The sequence below is a fragment of the Rattus norvegicus genome, unplaced genomic scaffold (genome assembly GCF_021556685.1).
Source record: "Rattus norvegicus strain SHRSP/BbbUtx unplaced genomic scaffold, alternate assembly SHRSP_T2T unassigned-0000115, whole genome shotgun sequence".
NCBI classification, from domain to species: Eukaryota; Metazoa; Chordata; class Mammalia; order Rodentia; family Muridae; genus Rattus; species Rattus norvegicus.
In genome coordinates this window covers 259,439-265,000 of record NW_028238836.1, presented here as the reverse complement: position 1 = coordinate 265,000, position 5,562 = coordinate 259,439, and the positions used below count along the sequence as shown (strand labels likewise).

General features: G+C 61.1%; 1 long non-coding RNA gene across 1 annotated transcript in view; it reads right to left on the bottom strand.

The window, feature by feature from the left end:
• LOC147997545 (uncharacterized) overlaps positions 1–5,143 on the bottom strand; it is an 18,433-nt gene extending 13,290 nt beyond the window's left edge. Inside the window, exon 1 of the long non-coding RNA XR_015647760.1 lies at positions 5,015–5,143. This is a non-coding gene — a long non-coding RNA (uncharacterized LOC147997545). The remainder of the gene's footprint in view (positions 1–5,014) is intronic.
• Positions 5,144–5,562: the final 419 nt, after the last annotated feature.

The following is a 5,562-nucleotide window of genomic DNA, read 5'->3' as shown; positions in this document are numbered from 1 at the left end:
GAACGCCGGCGGGCGGGGAGGGGGAGCGAACCGGCAGAACGAGGACCGTCGACGGCAGGGCCGGCCGCAGCGGCACCCCCGCGGGAGACGCCTCACAAGGGACCGGGAGGCCGCTCGGGCGGCGACCGGGCACGCGAGCCAAGCCGGCGGGAATCACACTGCACCCAACCCGGAGCAGTCCCGCCACGCCCGCGGCACCGAGCCGACCCGAAACCAACGGACAACCCCCGGGAGCCCGAGGAGACGCCAGCCGACGCGAGAGAGAACCGAGGCAGACGCCGACGCCAACCGACGAAGACCCCCGCGTGGCAGCGGGTCCCAACGTCCGACGACGCGCCGGACGCGGCCGACCGCCGGTTCCCCCAAACAAGAAGTCCGCCCCCGAGAGCGAGGCCAACCCCGCGGTTCACGGACCCTCGAGAGCCCCGCGGAGGGGGAAGGGGGGTAGGACGGCTCCCGCGATCTCCACCGGCCGTGGGAACGCTGCCGTGGAAGGGGGGACGAGGCGGCAACCGCAGACGCCCGAGAGCACGCGGCACGCACCACACGCGACACGACCTCGCCGCGAGAGTGGCCGGGACGTGGACGCGCGTGGGAGGGACGCACACGCGACGGAGGGCACGGGGGAAACGGAGGCGGGTGGGACCGGGAGCCCAGCGCCGCCCTTCCAAACCCACCCGTCCCGCGACGACCCCTCGCGGTGAGAGGGGGTACCGCGCACGCGGGCGTGTGCACGGCCCTTCCCCGCCACCTGCCACCAGAAACCCAATCTCCCCCACAAGCTCCGCACAGCGGCAGGTCGACAGAGCCCCGTCCCGCGTGATCCCTCCTCGTACTCGGAGCGGGGAGGCGCGGGTCGCGGTAGGCGAGAGAGCAAACGCTGCGCGCAGAAGGCTGAGGTCAGGGCGGGCAGCCGAGGGGACCATCCGGGAGAAGCCCCTCGGAGATCGTAAAGCCCTTTCCGAAGATAGCTAGAGAAGGCAAATTCCTCACTGAGGGCGGGACGAACCCAACACCGACGAGCAGCCAAGGGCTCCGTGCACGCAACGGGAAACGAGCAACAGGCGCGGGACAGAACGGGAAGGACCACGCGCCAGCTGGTGGGGGGTCTGCGGTATCGGCAAAGGTCTCTTTCTCCGGGGTCTTCTTGAGCATTCGCGGACCGGGGGGACCTGCGACAGGTCCCCGCCGAGGGCCAGGCCTCTTCAAGGCGCACACAAAGGAGGAGCCTTGACTTGAGGGAGTCCGGTCTTTAAAAGGGCCAGCCGCGATCGCTCAGCACCACCCTAACCGCGCAGGGCCCGCGGGTGAAGGCACCAAAAACATAGGCACGGGGTGGGCGCTCACCCAACGGAAGGAGCCTTTTAACCGCACACTCAACTCCTCGACCCCCTTTTCTGTCACCGTGCAGAAAGCCGGCAACTAGGACAAGGGAAAGCGTAAAGGCACAAGCACCATGGAGCACAGGAGGCACGCCGGGGAGCGGGAAGCGCCACCGCCAACTCAGAAGCGGGCACCTTGGTGGTCAAAGCCCGGAACGCTCCAGGAGCACCGCAAGGCTCACACAAAGCAGGGCGCGTGCACACACCATTCGGGAAGGGTATGCACCGCAGCGGGTCTACCACCTTCCCCCGGCACGGGGGAAGAGGGCCGCGAAGCAGTGAACGGCGTGGGGGCAAGCGCCCCCGACACGTCCACAGGGACACCGCGAACCACAGCAACAAGTGTGCGCGGGTCAGCGCTCGTGCCGGACAGCCGCACCCCTGACTTCCACACACCACCCTGCAAAGGAATGGGGAGGAGAGACGAGGGGCCCGCTGGCAGAACGAGAAGAGCGGTCGCCATTCGCGCTGAATGACCATTCGCCATGAATGTCCGTCCCTCGCCTGGCGCGGCTTAGGCCCCGGCCCGAAGAGAACGCGGCAGCACCACATCGATCCAACGGGAGCGAGACACGCCATGCATCGGGAACAACGGGCGTGAGAGCTTTCTAACACGCACTGGACGGGAATACGAGCGAGAAGAGCGAGAGAGAGCACGGGAAGAAGTCGCTAACACTGCCACACACACACAAAAAAAAAAAATTTACCCTTCTCGAGGGCGAGAAAAAAGGAAGCGTTGCACTCGGGAGGCACGTGGCGTGGAAGAACGGGACTCAACGGGCAGCGGAGGTTCGGGAACTCCTTCAAAAAAAAAAAAAAAAAAAAAATAAAAATAAAAAAATAAAATCCCCTTCGAAGGAGAAAAGGTGCAACTCGGGAGGCACACAGCAGGAAAGAAAGGGACACACCACCAAGCAGCGGAGGTTCGGGAACTCCTTCCAAAAAACAAAAAAAAAAAAAAAAAAAACAAATAAAAAAACCGGTCGGCCGCAGAGGAGCACGCCAGGGGGTCACTAGCACCAAACGGGAAAACCCTTCCAGTCGCACTCGGCACCAACGACTCCTACCGGTAACGGACGACAACCACCACGGGGAAATCGGGAACGCCTGACACGCGGGACGGTTGTCATAAAGCTGCCCCAGAGAGCACAGGCAAGCAAGCACGGGAAAGCAGGAAGCGCGTACTCATGGGGGGACGCTAAGCTTCAAGCATCGAAGAGGCCCATGCGCAGAAGAAAAGAGCTAGGGCTGGACAAGCAAACAGCCTTGGTGCAAGCCTCTTCCAACGTCCTTTAATGACAAAAAGAGTCAAAAGGACAGCGTGTCAGCATATATCTCCAGGTACAATAAGGACAGATAGCAAAGATGAAAAGTGTAAAAGACACAGGGATAAACATGACAGGCCACACGGAACGTCTGGAAGTCATGTTCGGTGACGTGTCCCCAAGAGGTCCCCATGTAGAAAGAGAACCGGACCGCAAAGGAACAACTGGTCGACCTTAGAACCCTGAGTGCTCACAGACCGAGGAGGCCATGGTAGATAGCCTGGAACACAGCTTCCCCTCGGCCTCAGAAGTCCATGCTCCCGCTGGCAGGGACCGGGGAGGATCCTGGAAAAAATAAAGTCTCGGAGGCGCCCCCTAGCCGGGACACCTCGGCTCGGAGGCCGGGGACACAGCACCCTCTCGGCCTCAGAGGTCCAGGCTCCCGCTATCAGGGACCGAAGGGACTCCTGGAAAAGAAAAAAAAAAATCCGTGGCGCCACCTAGCCGGGCCACCTCGGCTCGGAGGCCGGGGACACAGCACCCTCTCGGCCTCAGAGGTCCAGGCTCCCGCTATCAGGGACCGAAGGGACTCCTGGAAAAGAAAAAAAAAAAAAAACTCCGTGGCGCCCCCTAGCCGGGCCACCTCGGCTCGGAGGCCGGGGACACAGCACCCTCTCGGCCTCAGAGGTCCAGGCTCCCGCTATCAGGGACCGAAGGGACTCCTGGAAAAGAAAAAAAAAAAAAAACTCCGTGGCGCCCCCTAGCCGGGCCACCTCGGCTCGGAGGCCGGGGACACAGCACCCTCTCGGCCTCAGAGGTCCAGGCTCCCGCTATCAGGGACCGAAGGGACTCCTGGAAAAGAAAAAAAAAATCCGTGGCGCCACCTAGCCGGGCCACCTCGGCTCGGAGGCCGGGGACACAGCACCCTCTCGGCCTCAGAGGTCCAGGCTCCCGCTATCAGGGACCGAAGGGACTCCTGGAAAAGAAAAAAAAAAAAAAAACTCCGTGGCGCCCCCTAGCCGGGCCACCTCGGCTCGGAGGCCGGGGACACAGCACCCTCTCGGCCTCAGAGGTCCAGGCTCCCGCTATCAGGGACCGAAGGGACTCCTGGAAAAGAAAAAAAAAAAAAACTCCGTGGCGCCCCCTAGCCGGGCCACCTCGGCTCGGAGGCCGGGGACACAGCACCCTCTCGGCCTCAGAGGTCCAGGCTCCCGCTATCAGGGACCGAAGGGACTCCTGGAAAAGAAAAAAAAAAAAAAACTCCGTGGCGCCCCCTAGCCGGGCCACCTCGGCTCGGAGGCCGGGGACACAGCACCCTCTCGGCCTCAGAGGTCCAGGCTCCCGCTATCAGGGACCGAAGGGACTCCTGGAAAAGAAAAAAAAAAAAAAACTCCGTGGCGCCCCCTAGCCGGGCCACCTCGGCTCGGAGGCCGGGGACACAGCACCCTCTCGGCCTCAGAGGTCCAGGCTCCCGCTATCAGGGACCGAAGGGACTCCTGGAAAAGAAAAAAAAAAAAAACTCCGTGGCGCCCCCTAGCCGGGCCACCTCGGCTCGGAGGCCGGGGACACAGCACCCTCTCGGCCTCAGAGGTCCAGGCTCCCGCTATCAGGGACCGAAGGGACTCCTGGAAAAGAAAAAAAACTCCGTGGCGCCCCCTAGCCGGGCCACCTCGGCTCGGAGGCCGGGGACACAGCACCCTCTCGGCCTCAAAAGTGTCTATGGTCCCGCTGGCTGGGACCGAAGGGACTCCTGGAAAAGAAAAAAAAAAAAAAACTCCGTGGCGCCCCCTAGCCGGGCCACCTCGGCTCGGAGGCCGGGGACACAGCACCCTCTCGGCCTCAAAAGTGTCTATGGTCCCGCTGGCTGGGACCGGAGAGGAGGGAAGAAATAAAAAAAATAAAATAAAATAAAATAAAAAATTTAAAAAAAAAATTGGAAAAAAAAAAAATCCGGGACGGGGCCCAAGCCTTCTGGTCGACCTCATCCAGCTGCCACCAACCCCTCCTTGTGTCCCAATAGGTCGTACAGCCACCCTCCTCCCCTGAAGTTCTCCAGGTACAACCTCCTAGCTAGAGATGGTCCCCAGACAGGACGGCGTCTCCGTCGCGCACCCGCCTGCTTGCCTGTCACCCTCTCACCCTGGCCGGCTCACCACAGGCACTTCCCCGTCCTTTGTCACCAACCGGGGGACAGGAGCGTTGCGGAAACTTGTCGCCACTAGGTGTCGCCCGACAGCGATCTCGATCAAGCAAACCAATACAGACTGTCACGCGCCGCCGCCGCCACACACACTCATTCCGTCTCTCCAGAGTGACCTCCCTAGCTCAGGGGGACACTCACCCACGCACAACGGGGCAGGTACCCACCACTTCTCCCGAATGGCACAAACGGTCCCGGTTGTCCCGCCGGAACACAGTGAACGCGGGATGGACTCGGGGCCAACCCCCTCAGGCACCCAGAAAAGGAAAGTAGGACGGAGCGGTGAAAACAGGCCACCTCTAAGTGAAAGGACATGCACTCTCGAATCGGTTAACAATTAGCAAGGAACAGGCACAGTTAGGAAAAGGGAGCGTCCAAACTCCGGCGTGAGGGGAGGGTGGCGGCGACCTCAGTTCCACACCATTTTTAAATGGCTCACTCATTTTTAAAACCCTCCACCGATCCCGATGGGGGAGGGGGGGTTGTTGTTGTTCTCTGTTCCTCGCTGCCACCGCCAGCCGGCACTCACCAAACCACACACCTGCCACCCTCTTTGGAAGACTAAACACAGAGAGTAAATTAAAAGAATGGTGGAATGATGGTGGAATGGTTAAAATTCCCGTGATTTGTTTTCACTCTGATCAAAACATACTTATTTTGTGCATTTGCATTCCCTTGTTCACACGTGCCTCTGTGTGTGTGGTGGGGGGAGGGA